The following is a 14,494-nucleotide window of genomic DNA, read 5'->3' on the forward strand; positions in this document are numbered from 1 at the left end:
CACGAGAAGCGGGCCCCGCGACTTTGGGTGGCAGTCATAAAAACAAAGGTGTTTTATTTTGTGGTAGGATCTTTTGACGCGATTTCGATGGTCAACTTTCTTCTCCGAATACAAAATATTTTGTTGGCGCGCATCTGCAGAGGAAGAAAAGATTGTCGTAAGAGAAATCAGAGCTCGCACGGGAGGATTTAAGTGCTCCTTTCTCCCGAACGCTGTTCGGGAGTGGAATAGTAAAGAAATAGTTTGAAAGTAGTTTGATAAATCCTCTGACAGACCCTTAAGTATGAAGTGCAGGCACGGAAGTACGAGGGCGTGCTGAAAAGTAAGGACTCCGAATTTTTTTATATGAAAACTCTTTAAAGTTTCTTGAATAATACAAACGTTATTAACATTCTGCAACTTTATCCTTCATATCTAGATATTTATTTCTCAGCATAATTACCCTGGCTACGAACACATTTCTCCCAACGAGAGACCACTTTGTTGTTGCCTAAACTGTAGAATGTTTGACTTTGTTGACGGAGCCGCAACCTTATCTCTGCTCGTACCCTTTACCACTATCAAAATGAAGGCCTCGAATGTGTTGTTTAAGTTTTGAAACAGATGAAGATCGGATGGGGCCGAGTTGGGACTGTACGGAGGATGTCCGACGACAGTGAACCCGAGGCGTCGGACTGTTGCAGATGACGCAGCGCTCGAGTGTGGTCCGGCATTGTCATGCTGAAGGAGAGGGTGCTCCTGGTGTCGACGAACTCTTCGATTTCGAAACTTGATTACATCTCGCTGTGTCTCAGGCATCTACATATGTACTGTGTACACCGCCGTCTTACACGCTGCAATTCGGTGCCCTCTACGGGTTGTTGTTGTTGTTGTTGTTGTGGTCTTCAGTCCTGAGACTGGTTTGATGCAGCTCTCCATGCTACTCTATCCTGTGCAAGCTTTTTCATCTCCCAGTACCTACTGCAACCTACATCCTTCTGAATCTGCTTAGTGTATTCATCTCTTGGTCTCCCTCTACGATTTTTACCCTCCACGCTGCCCTCCAATACTAAATTGGTGATCCCTTGATGCCTCAGAACATGTCCTACCAACCGATCCCTTCTTCTGGTCAAGTTGTGCCACAAACTTCTCTCCTCCCCAATCCTATTCAATACCTCCTCATTAGTTATGTGATCTACCCATCTAATCTTCAGCATTCTTCTGTAGCACCACATTTCGAAAGCTTCTATTCTCTTCTTGTCCAAACTATTTATCGTCCATGTTTCACTTCCATACATGGCTACACTCCATACGAATACTTTCAGAAATGACTTCCTGACACTTAAATCAATACTGGATGTTAACAAATTTCTCTTCTTCAGAAACGCTTTCCTGGCCATTGCCAGCCTACATTTTATATCCTCTCTACTTCGACCATCATCAGTTATTTTGCTCCCCAAATAGCAAAACTCCTTTACTACTTTAAGTGCCTCATTTCCTAATCTAATTCCCTCAGCATCACCGGACTTAATTAGACTACATTCCATTATCCTTGTTTTGCTTCTGTTGATGTTCATCTTATATCCTCCTTTCAAGACACTGTCCATTCCATTCAACTGCTCTTCCAAGTCCTTTGCTGTCTCTGACAGAATTACAATGTCATCGGCGAACCTCAAAGTTTTTATTTCTTCTCCATGAATTTTAATACCTACCCCGAATTTTTCTTTTGTTTCCTTTACTGCTTGCTCAATATACAGATTGAACAACATCGGGGAGAGGCTACAACCCTGTCTTACTCCCTTCCCAACCACTGCTTCCCTTTCATGTCCCTCGACTCTTATAACTGCCATCTGGTTTCTGTACAAATTGTAAATAGCCTTTCGCTCCCTGTATTTTACCCCTGCCACCTTCAGAATTTGAAAGAGAGTATTCCAGTCAACATTGTCAAAAGCTTTCTCTAAGTCTACAAATACTAGAAACGTAGGTTTGCCTTTCCTTAATCTTTCTTCTAAGATAAGTCGTAAGGTCAGTATTGCCTCACGTGTTCCAGTGTTTCTACGGAATCCAAACTGATCTTCCCCGAGGTTGGCTTCTACTAGTTTTTCCATTCGTCTGTAAAGAATTCGTGTTAGTATTTTGCAGCTGTGACTTATTAAGCTGATAGTTCGGTAATTTTCACATCTGTCAACACCTGCTTTCTTTGGGATTGGAATTATTATATTCTTCTTGAAGTCTGAGGGTATTTCGCCTGTTTCATACATCTTGCTCACCAGGTGGTAGAGTTTTGTCAGGACTGGCTCTCCCCCGGCCGTCAGTAGTTCCAATGGAATATTGTCTACTCCAGGGGCCTTGTTTCGACTCAGGTCTTTCAGTGCTCTGTCAAACTCTTCACGCAGTATCGTATCTCCCATTTCATCTTCATCTACATCCTCCTCCATTTCCATAATATTGTCCTCAAGTACATCGCCCTTGTATAGACCCTCTATATACTCCTTCCACCTTTCTGCTTTCCCTTCTTTGCTTAGAACTGGGTTTCCATCTGAGCTCTTGATATTCATACAAGTGGTTCTCTTATCTCCAAAGGTCTCTTTAATTTTCCTGTAGGCGGTATCTATCTTACCCCTAGTGAGATAGGCCTCTACATCCTTACATTTGTCCTCTAGCCATCCCTGCTTAGCCATTTTGCACTTCCTGTCGATCTCATTTTTGAGACGTTTGTATTCCTTTTTGCCTGTTTCACTTACTGCATTTTTATATTTTCTCCTTTCATCAATTAAATTCAATATTTCTTCTGTTACCCAAGGATTTCTACTAGCCCTCGTCTTTTTACCTACTTGATCCTCTGCTGCCTTCACTACTTCATCCCTCAAAGCTACCCATTCTTCTTCTACTGTATTTATTTCCCCCATTCCTGTCAATTGCTCCCTTATGCTCTCCCTGAATCTCTGTACAACCTCTGGTTCTTTTAGTTTATCCAGGTCCCATTTCCTTAAATTCCCACCTTTTTGCAGTTTCTTCAGTTTTAATCTACAGGTCATAACCAATAGATTGTGGTCAGAGTCCACATCTGCCCCTGGAAATGTCTTACAATTTAAAACCTGGTTCCTAAATCTCTGTCTTACCATTATATAATCTATCTGATACCTTTTAGTATCTCCAGGGTTCTTCCATGTATACAACCTTCTTTCATGATTCTTAAACCAAGTGTTAGTTATGATTATGTTGTGCTCTGTGCAAAATTCTACCAGGCGGCTTCCTCTTTCATTTCTGTCCCCCAATCCATATTCACCTACTATGTTTCCTTCTCTCCCTTTTCCTACACTCGAATTCCAGTCACCCATGACTATTAAATTTTCGTCTCCCTTCACAATCTGAATAATTTCTTTTATTTCATCATACATTTCTTCAATTTCTTCGTCATCTGCAGAGCTAGTTGGCGGGTAGAGGGCAGCAAATATGTAGATACGAAGAGTAAAGATGTGAAATATTTATAAAATTTGTTTTATTTAAAAGGCTTTAAGAGTTTTCACATAAAAAATCGGAGGCATTCCTTCTCAGCACGCTCTTGTCGATGTAGCTCGAAATTTAGTGCGGACGTCCATGCGAGATGCTTTTAACAGTTTCCACAATGAAATATTGTCTCAAAATATGGTAGAAAACCCAAAGAGATTCTGATCGTATGTAAAGTACACCAGTGGCAAAAAACAGACAATTCCGTCGCTGCGCGATAGCGATGGAAATGTTACCGATGATGGTGCCACTAAAGCGGAGTTACTAAATACAGTTTTCCGTAATTCCTTCACGAAAGAAGTCGTAGTAAATATTGCAGAATTCGAAACCAGAACAGCTGTTAGTATGAGTGACATAAAAGTAGATATCTTAGGTGTTGCGAAATAACTCAAGTCACTTAAGAAAGGCAAGTCTTCCGGTCCAGATGGTATACCAATCAGGTACCTCTCAGAGTATGCAGACACAATAGCGCCTTTCTTAGCAATCGTATACAGCCGCTCACTTGACAAAAGGTCTGTTCCTAAAGACTGGAAAGTAGCACAGGTCACACCAACATTCAAGAAAGGAAGTAGGAGTAACCCATTGAATTACAGATCCATATCACTGACCTCAATTTGCAGTAGGGTTTTGGAGCATATACTGTACTCGAACATTATGAATCACCTTGAATAGAATGACTTATTGATACATAACCAACACGGATTCAGAAAACATTGTTCTTGTGCAACACAGTTGGCTCTTTATTCCCATGAAGTAATGAGTCTTGTCGACAAGGGATCTCAGATCGATTCTTTTGTGGCGGTGTTCGTAGCGACAAGCAATTCGCTGTAGAAACGGCTTACGAAGTCACCGCCACACTTTTAATAGCGGGCCGACCGGTCCGCTGGAACAGTGAACAGAAAGAGGAAAACCCAAACACTCTGATTAAATAAAAGTCGGTACTTATCTTTATTAACGAAGATACAGAAACACAGTAGTGAAGTCTAGTTCGAGTCGGAGCGGCTAGGTCAGCGTCGGCTGACGACAAACAACAACTCTGCTGCGATGAACACACAACTGACTAGCAAGTACACAATTCGGTGGCGAGTATACAACTGAGCGGCGAATACAGAACTGTCCTAGCGCTCGCGACTCCAGCGCTTAAGAAGCCAGAAGCCAGCGGTGGCGCGCGCAGACTTGCGGCGATTTCCTGTCTCGCTGGCGCTGCTTATGCGGACGGCGTCCGGACTTTGATGCTGCCAACCTTTTGGCAGCGGGCTCGGGTGGCATTACTGGCTAGGATATAACAGATTCTATATTCCTAGATTTCCAGAGGGCTTTTGATACCGTTCCTCACATCCGATTATTAATCGAATTGTGAGCATATGGAGTATCATCTCAGTTGTGTGACTGGATTCGTGATTTCCTCTCAGAGAGGTCACAGTTCGTAGGCTAGTGATAGACGGTAAATCATCGAGTAGAACAGAAGTGATGTCTGGCGTTCCGCAAGGTAGTGTCATAGGCCCTCTGCTGTTCCTGATTTATATAAATGATCTAGGTGATAATGTGAGCAGCCCCCTTAGATTGTTTGCAGATGACGCTGTAATTTACCGTCTAGTAAAATCATCAGACGACCAATTTCTATTACAAAATGATCTGGAGAGAATATCTGTATGTTGCGAAAAGTGGCAATTACCACTCAACAAAGGTCATCCACATGGGTACTAAAAGAAATTCTATAAATTTTGGGTATACGATAAATCGCACAAAACTAAGGCCTGTCAATTCGACTAAATATCTAGGAATTACAATTACGAGCAACTTAAAGTGGAAAGACGGCATAGATAATATTGTGGGGAAGGCGAAACAAAGACTGCGCTTTGTTGGCAGAACACTTAGAAGATGCGACAAACCCACTAAAGAGACAGCCTACATTACACTTGTCCGTCCTCTGTTGGAATACTGCTGCGCGGTATAGGATCCTTAGCAGGTAGAATTGACGGAGGACATCGAAAAAGTGCAAAGAAGGGCAGCTCGTTTCGTGCTATCGCGCAATAGATGTGAGAGTGTCACTGATATGATACGCGAGTTTGGGTGACAGTCACTGAAACAAATGCGGTTTTCTTTGCGGCGAGATCTATTTACGAAATTTCAATCACCAGCTTTCTCTTCCGAATGCGTAAATATTTTGTTGACACCCATCTACTTAGGGAGAAATGATCATCATAATAAAATAAGAGAAATCAGAGCCCGAACGGAAAGATTTAGGTGCTCCTTTTTCCCACGCGCCATTCGAGAGTGGAATGGTAGAGAAGTAGTATGAAAATGGTTCGATGAACCCTCTGCCAGGCACTTAAGTGCGAATTGCAGAGTAACCATGTAGATGTAGATGTGGATAAGAGGAGGCGGCGAGTATTGTGTTGTCAGTACCGACGAAGTAAAGGTAAGCCAACTCATGGACTTAGATCGGGATGTCACCTGAGTAAAAAAATCCGCCAGGGACATTTCCACCCTTCTAAAGCTGCCCATGTCGACTGTTGGTGATAATTGTGGAATGGAAACGCGAAGAACCAACGACCGCTGAACCAAGACCAGGTAGGCCCCATTAGGGACCGTCGAGCATTGCGGAAGGTAGTTGTACAATATCGCGTGAAATCAGCCAAAGGAATTACTCGTGAGTCTCAAGGCGCTTCCAGTAGCCCCGACAGCGCAAACTGTATGAATAGGGAGTTAAAAAGAATGGGGCACTGACCGAGCAGGTCATCATAAGCCAGACATTTCCGCAGTCTGTGCTAAGCGACACTTTTGACAGTTCAAAGAGTGACACCACAGGACATTAGATGACTGGAAACGACTGATTTAGAATGGTGAATCACGCTATACCCTATGGCGATCCGATGGAAGGGTTTGGATTTGGTGAATTCTTGGAGAATAACCTGCCACCACATGTAGTGCTAAACGTGAAGTACGGAGGGAGTGGTAGTACGGTGTGGGGATGTTAGAGTGTGGCCCTCATATTGTGCTTAAGAGAACGGTAAATGCGAAAGGATATGAACACATTTTGCGGTACTGTGTACTGCGTATAGTGGAGAAACATTCGAAGACGATGACAGTACCATCGTGGCAATGCACCCCATCATAAAGCAATATCTATGAGGCGACGGCTTGTGGTCAGTGACATTCCTGAAATGGACTGGCGTGCACAGAGTACCGATCAGAACCCAATGGAACACCTTTTAAATGAGTTAGCGTTCAGCGTCACTACCTCTTCTGGTAGTGGCTCCCGAGGAATATTGGGCTCACATTCCACCAGAATTTCAGACAGCTTATTGAAAGTGTTCCCAGAAGATTTCAGGTCGTCATAAGGGGGGACAGACCCCATATTAATATCCAATAGTAGGTGTATAATTAGTTTTAATCAGATAATGTATGTTATCTCAAATCAGGAGTGTTTTTTAGATATCTAGAAATTCTTCCGCCGCTTGTAATTACTTTATTCGAATACTAGATTAAGTAACATGTCTCAACGAATAGATTTGACGCTGAACACCGTCGCTGTCTGTCATGTTGCGTATGATTAATAGCAGTAGATGGCACCTAGGACTGACACCCTGATAACGTTGTAGTCTAATCCCTTCAAAACTACAGTCGCCATCATCTGTCATAATAAGGTGAACCCGTGTCAGAAATATGTGTCATCTGATACGACAACAGTTCGAGGAAAATAATTACACTTAAAATTTCGCCGTAAGAAATAAGCCTTTGACAATGAATGTTGAATGACATGGCTTTCACAACGAGAGTGGCTAGGATCTGAGTTAAGTGAGTAGGGGTTGAGTATGAGAGGCGGGGTAACACAGGTGGCAATTTTTACATCACTTTCTTGGAAGATCAAGGAGTGAAGGAAAAGAAACGCATTATCTTACAAAATAAATGTCAGAACTATTCAGAAACTATGTCCATTAATCATCAGTCATACGCTATCATTTTATAATACATTTCGATTAGCTACGACAAGCTTAACAAAAAAATGGTTCAAATGGCTCTGAGGACTATGGGACTTAACATCTGAGGTCGTCAGTCGCCTAGAACTTAGAACTACTTAAACCCAACTAACCTAAGGACATCACACACATCCATGACCGAGGCAGGATTCGAACCTGCGACCGTAGCGGTCGCGCGGTTCCAGACTGTAGCGCGTAGAACCGCTCGGCCATTCCGGCCGGCACAAGCTTAACAAGCGGAGTGTAGTTAATGTGGTATTTATAGTTATTAATACGTCGTCATGTAGGTAAAGTTAAAATACTTCTGAATATTTTCTGTATACACACTTCAGTAGATTTTGATTTAGACTGGTAACACGGGAAAAAACGTTGCTGAGGAGAGGTACAGCACTAGTGGAATCTTTTTGAATCCAGAACCATCCTGCATTTACAGTTGCAAGGAGAAGACCGGTGAACGACGAATAGGTTGTCTCTGAGTACATTTGCTACCAGTAAATATCCATCTGATATGTTGGCTTTTAATAGGGGCGAGGGTGGAGGGAGAAATAGGGGTATATTCTCTACACTATCACGCGTTGGTCCCGCCCTTGGTCTCGACTTAAGGAGGCAATGACACTGAATCGATGGAAAATGCCAGATATCTCATTAATTTGAAACTTTTCACAGTCTAAACCCTAGTTGTACTGGGTGCTTATAATTAATCTGACGGTGTTTCGAGTGTTGCAGTGTGCGACGTGTACATCACATGATGCTGAAATGATGAAATAATAGTTCCATATTTCGCCATAAGGTGAAAATATGGCGCTGTAAGCAGCCAGAATGTGGTGTGAGTGCAGTAAAATGGGAGAAATTATGAAACACATAATAACGGTGGTTCTGGGACGTTTGTCATGATGTGGTCACAAGTTACAACATGTGTTCGGCATGGTCTCCCGACTCAGCAACATACAGCATCCGCAGCACGACTCGGTCGACAGTTGGTCGCAGCATATCCTGTGTGAGCAGAGTGATATGTCGTCGTGTGCTATCTTTCAGATTAGGAAGAGTCGAGAGACAGTCCCGACAAATGCTATCTTTCAGATACCCCACAACCAGAAGTCACATGAATTAATCGGGGCCGGCCAGTGTGGCCGAGCGGTTCTAGGCGCTTCAGTCTGGAACCGCGCGACCGCTACGGTCGAATCCTGCCTCGGGCATGGGTGTGCGTGATGTCCTTAGGTTGGTTATGTTTAAGTATTTCTAAGTTCTAGGGGACTGGTGACCTCAGATGTTAAGTCCCATAGTGCTCAGAGCCATTTGAGCCAATTAATCGGGGGGATTTGAAATGGCACAAATATTGTAATTGCCTAGAAATGATGTGGTCATTGCCGAAAGTTTCTCGAAGCAAATCTTTCACCTGGCAAGTGACATGTGTCGCCCCACGTTGCATGGAAATGATGGCGTGGACATAGTTGCGTTCTCTCAAATGGTTCAAATGGCTCTGAGCATATGGGACTTAACTTCTGGGGTCATCAGTCTCCGAGAACTTAGAACTACTTAAACCTAACTAACCTAAAGACATCACACACATCCATGCCCGAGGTAGGATTCGAACCTGCGACCGTAGCGGTCGCGCGCTTCCACCCTGTAGCGCCTAGAACCGCTCGGCCACTCCGGCCGGCGCGTTCTCTCAAATTGGAATCACGTGCTGCACGAGGAGGTCCTTATAATGGGTAGATGTCACTCGCTGAACACCCAACAGGCCCGCGAGGTGTCATCTCCTCGGAAAAAAAAACCGGACAAGGAATGAAGGACCTTTTGAAACCACACCACACAGTCACATAAGCTGAATGCAGAGGACGTTCCTGCATAACATGTGGCGGGATACAACCTCATATGCGATAGGTCTCTGCGTTTAGGGTGACGTGCAGAGTAAAATGTGCCTCTTCCGTCCAAAGAATATTCCCCGGCCACAAATCATTCGTGTCCATGCGTGCCAAAAAACGAAGGGCAAAGCCACGGCTTTGGAGCCCATTTTGGGGCTTCATTTGGTGCACATTCTGAATCTTATAGGGATACCAGTATAAAATGAATCGCAAAATCTTTTTAACCGTTGACCAGGGGAGAGACAACTCACGTGACATAGCTTGATCACTGGCTGCAAATCTGAGGCATGTGCTGAACGGTAGGCTACAGCTACCGCAACTTCATCAACAACTGCCATGGGAATGTGCAGCCACCCTCTTCCTACTGCACCGCCTAAGTCACCTGTTTCTCCAATTTTTTTATCGTATTCTCTACCCCATTTATCGATATGGTGCCTCTTAGCAGCTGCTTCTGTCGCCAATGTTCCCGCAATGTAGCCCCCCTATTGCTGCCGTTCCCACAAACAACTTTACCAGCAGTGCACCGTCTTTCTTCTCAATACTCATTGCGTTTCAACCAGGAAATGACAACCCTCTTAACCCTTTACACCAACAGACATTTCACAACATAAATCAACACAAAGAACATACTGACGTCAAAACAGGAACCATTTCACATTCTGACTGCTTACAGTGCCCAATTTTTACCTGGTGGCAGAAAGTGGAACTATTAAGTTTTTCAGCATCCTCTGCGAGCTCACCGATTAATGAACACACCTACGATGTTTCAGTAACCTGTGATGTATACAGACTTCAATGCAGCACTCGAAACACCGTCAGTATAATTATAACCACCCAGTATTTATTGGGTCTAGTGAACGACGCTAACTTTCACGAGTTCTAATATCTACGAAATACTTTCTTTTTCTTGAGGGGCAGACCTGCTGAGTACATAAGAGCCCAAAATTGTTTCCTCGCTGTCCATTGTAACACGACGTTTTACTGCAGGACTGAAGCCTCCTAACGTTTTATTGATCACTCTTTAAAGACATACCGTTGGTACTTTTGTAACAGATGACTCATAGTTTCAGCGTAAAATAACTCTGTGGTGGAACTGTGTAATGAAGTCGTTTTGGTCTGACCGTCATAAAAAAGTTGAAATAAGGAACGCCAAAAATGACACACTCATACAATGCGTACAAATTTCATCTTTTTAGCTGTCAGAAGATTTAGTGTAACGAATATTAACATCATAAAAGCACAAGCGAAGCAGAATCTGTTGGACAGATAAGCACTAAATATCATACAACTATAAAGATTTCATAGGGACAGTGAAGAAATATCTGAATAGCCACCTACCTTCCAAGGATCAGACTCACAGCAACAGAAGAAATGTCAACTAATGAGGTTAAAAATATTATTAAGTGCTTTTCCGCAAGGAAATGATCTAGACTAATAATAAAAGCAGTTTCAGCTCGGCGCTTCAAATGTGGTTCATCACTAGTGATAGTTATAATACACGATCAGGATATCGTGAACAAAATAAAATATTCTAAGTTCTTACTGTAATATAATAAGTAAATGGAACCTAATGTAATAAGTAAATTAATATTTCTTAGTTTGGTTGGATAACATATGATTTATAATTCTGAGGCTACACATATTAAATCAAAGAGTGTTCGTTGCACAATAGCTTACATTAAGAATAAAATATTAAGTTCACGCAGGACCATATTTACGAAATATTTTTAAGTAGTTAGACGCTTTAACTACAGTTTCACTCTGCATCGAAATACGTTGTAAGTAATCAGTCACGGTTCAGAACCCAATGAAAATGTCCGTGGTTCCAAGCACTAAGGAAAATGCATGGCCCTCCCTGCTTTTATAAGTCTGTTGTGAAGAATCAGGCTTAATTTGATAATAATAGTTCCAATTTGAAATATAATACTAGAAACAAAAAAGTTGCCTCCACTTTCCACAATTTAACGATGGTGAGGCGAAGAAAATCTACAAGTCCATGCAGCCGCCCACGTTCGCTGCTTCCTTTTCGTCTGTTCTCAAACAACCAGTCTTGAAAACCGATGCCGCTACACAAACGGAGGTTGCTACTGTCAGCACTAGCACCTGCGTTTGTCAATGTACGTGTGCTGCTGCCGTTCCGTGAAGCCTGCTGGTCCCCCTCCCCCCCCCCCCCCCCCCCCCCGGCGTTCTGACCAGTCCGTGGTAGCTGACATCATGGAACTTCCTGCCCCTTCCCGGGTCCAGTCTTGTGCACTGCCCAGCGCTGCTACACCCCCTACTGTTTCTGAGGTTTTGGCTCCAATGCCACCTCAGGCCAGAACATCGAAGCCAAAGACAAAGGTGAAGACTCGCCCACTAAAGGAGACTGCAGTTATACAGTCTCCTGATGTGTATGTCATTCTCTCTGACGTCTCTCTCGACTCCTCATCTGAAGCGATGGAGGTTGATGTCAGACTGGGGCAATCATCTCGCCCCAAAACTGAGCCTCCACCTGTTGTGGGCTCTCCTCCCCGACAGAAAGTGAGAATGAAGGTACTCCCACCCTGATAGATGGCTCCCATTATACAGTGGAACATGAATGGATTCCGAGCACATGTGGAGGAACTGAACCTCCTAGCACGGCAACGCCCCCTGTGCTTGTGTTTACAGGAAACGCATTTTAAACCATCTGATGCTCCTGTACTAAGGGGCTATATATCATATCGCAAAGATGACCTGACTGGAGAAAGGGCCAAAGGCGGAGTCGCTGTGTTTGTCAATAATGACCACCACTCCTTTGCTCTCCCCCTGGATATTGACCTGCAAGCAGTTGTAGTTGAAATTCATTCACCTCGGAGGCTTACCGTTTGCTCCCTTTATTTACCCCCTCTGGATGCAATGACCTTAGACGCTCTCACAGATCTTATCGACCAACTCCCTCGCCCATTTCTCCTCCTGGGAGACTTCAATGCCCATCATGTCCTGTGGGGCTCCACTTCTCTTTGCGCTCGAGGTCGAATTTTGGAGAGCCTCCTAACATCTCAAGTGTTGTGCATCCTCAACACAGGTACTCCGACTCATTTCTCTACTGCTACAGGGTCATTCTCAGCCATTGACCTATCTTTCTGCTCTCCAACCCTCACCGACTCTGTTCACTGGGAGGTCATTGACGACCTTCATTCCAGCGATCACTTCCCTATCCGCATTCATCTCCTGGATGGTGTATTGCTGGAGCAGCGGCCACCATCGTGGATGACTGGCAGGGCTAACTGGCCACTGTTCACTCGGTTGGCTGCCTTTGACCGCCACAATAACGTACAGGAATGGGTGGATCACGTCACGCTTGTGGTCCATCATGCTGCTGACCTGTCCATACCACAGTCTTCTGGCACTCTTAAGCGGCGCCTTGTGCCTTGGTGGACAGAAGAGTGCCGTTCAGCCATCCGGGACAGGCGTGCGGCTCTTCGCCGATTTAAATGTCGCCCAACAGCGGTCAATCTTACCGCCTTTCGAATCGCGAAAGCCAGGGCACGCCGTGTCATTAAAGAGAGCAAGAAAAGGTCATGGCAGGAGTTCCTGGACTCCATCAACCGTTCCACTTGTTCCACAAGAGTATGGGAAGCCATCCGGAGGATTTCCGGTAAACATAGCCGTTTACCAATAGCTGCTGTCCTGAACCAGGGATGCCTCCAAACGACACCCAGAGCCATTGCTCAGACGCTGGCAGAGCATTTTGCACAAAGTACTGCCACTGCAAATCAAGATCCAGCGTTTCGTCGCTACCGTGCGACTGTCGAAAGAGCGACCTTGGACTTTCGGTCGAACAGTTCTGAGGCTTACAATTCCCCTTTCTCCATGTGAGAACTTGAATCGGCACTTACTGAGACTTCTGACACTGCACCAGGTTACGACCGCATCCGGTACTCCATGCTTCGACATCTGCCAGCGGCGTTAAAGGAAATCCTCCTCGAATGTTTTAATCTCATATGGCAGACAGGAGTGTTCCCCACCTCGTGGAGGGAGGCAATTCTCATCCATCTCCTCAAACCAGGAAAGGACCGCACATGTCCCGGTAGTTATCGTAGTATCGCCTTGACAAGCTGTGTCGGAAAGACCCTGGAACGGATGGTTAACCGGCGTCTGGTCTGGCTGTTAGAGACCAGACAGCTCCTTAGCCGCTTTCAGTGTGGATTCCGAAAATTTCGGTCCACGGTCGACAACCTGACCCTCCTAGAGGCGGCTATTCAGCAGGCTTTTCTCCGTCAGCATCACTGTATCGGTATCTTCTTTGATATCAGTAAGGCATATGATACTACTTGGAGACACTGTATTCTTGCACAAATGCATCAATGGGGCTTTCGTGGCCGCCTCCCGATTTTCATTCGGTCTTTCCTGTCTCAGCGGTTTTTTCGGACCCGCGTTGGTAACACACTGTCTGATCGCTTTGAGCAAGAGAACGGTGTCCCCCAGAGCAGTGTTTTAAGCGTTACCCTCTTTGCCATAGCCATCAACAGTATAACGTCTACAGTGAGGCGTCCAGTACAGTGCTCCCTATTTGTGGACGACTTTGCTGTTTTCTGTTCCTCCTCCAGTGTTGCAACCGTGAGCCGTCAGTTGCAGCTAATAGTGCGGCGGTTAGAGGAGTGGGCTGCAAAGACGGGTTTTCGGTTTTCTGCCGAAAAGTGTGTTTGTGTTCATTTTAATCGTTCTCGTCATCTTTTTACTTTGCCTGCCTTGCATATGGGGGATACTGTCCTACATTTTAGAGACAGTGCGGTTTCTGGGCCTAATTTTTGACTCCAGGTTGTCATGGTTGCCACACCGACGTGACTTGAAAGCCAGAACGCTGAAGGCACTGAACATCCTCAAGTGCCTCAGCCACAGGTCTTGGGGCGCGGACAGGGCGCGTCTCCTACAGTTTTATGGAGCTTTTGTGCGTTCACGGCTGGACTATGGGTGCACAGTATATGGGTCAGCGAGGCCATCTTATTTGCGGATCCTTGACGCTGTTCACCATGCTGGGATCCGACTGGCCACGGGTGCTTATCGGACCAGTCCCGTACCCAGCCTCTGTGCTGAGTCTGGCGAACCGCCACTTACCATCCGGCGGCAGCTCCTGCTGGTGCACCAGGCTTGTAAGTTTCTTGCAGCTCCCAGATCGCCTGCTCACCATCTTGT

This window comes from Schistocerca piceifrons, chromosome 2, assembly GCF_021461385.2.
Source record: "Schistocerca piceifrons isolate TAMUIC-IGC-003096 chromosome 2, iqSchPice1.1, whole genome shotgun sequence".
In the NCBI taxonomy this organism is placed as follows: domain Eukaryota; kingdom Metazoa; phylum Arthropoda; class Insecta; order Orthoptera; family Acrididae; genus Schistocerca; species Schistocerca piceifrons.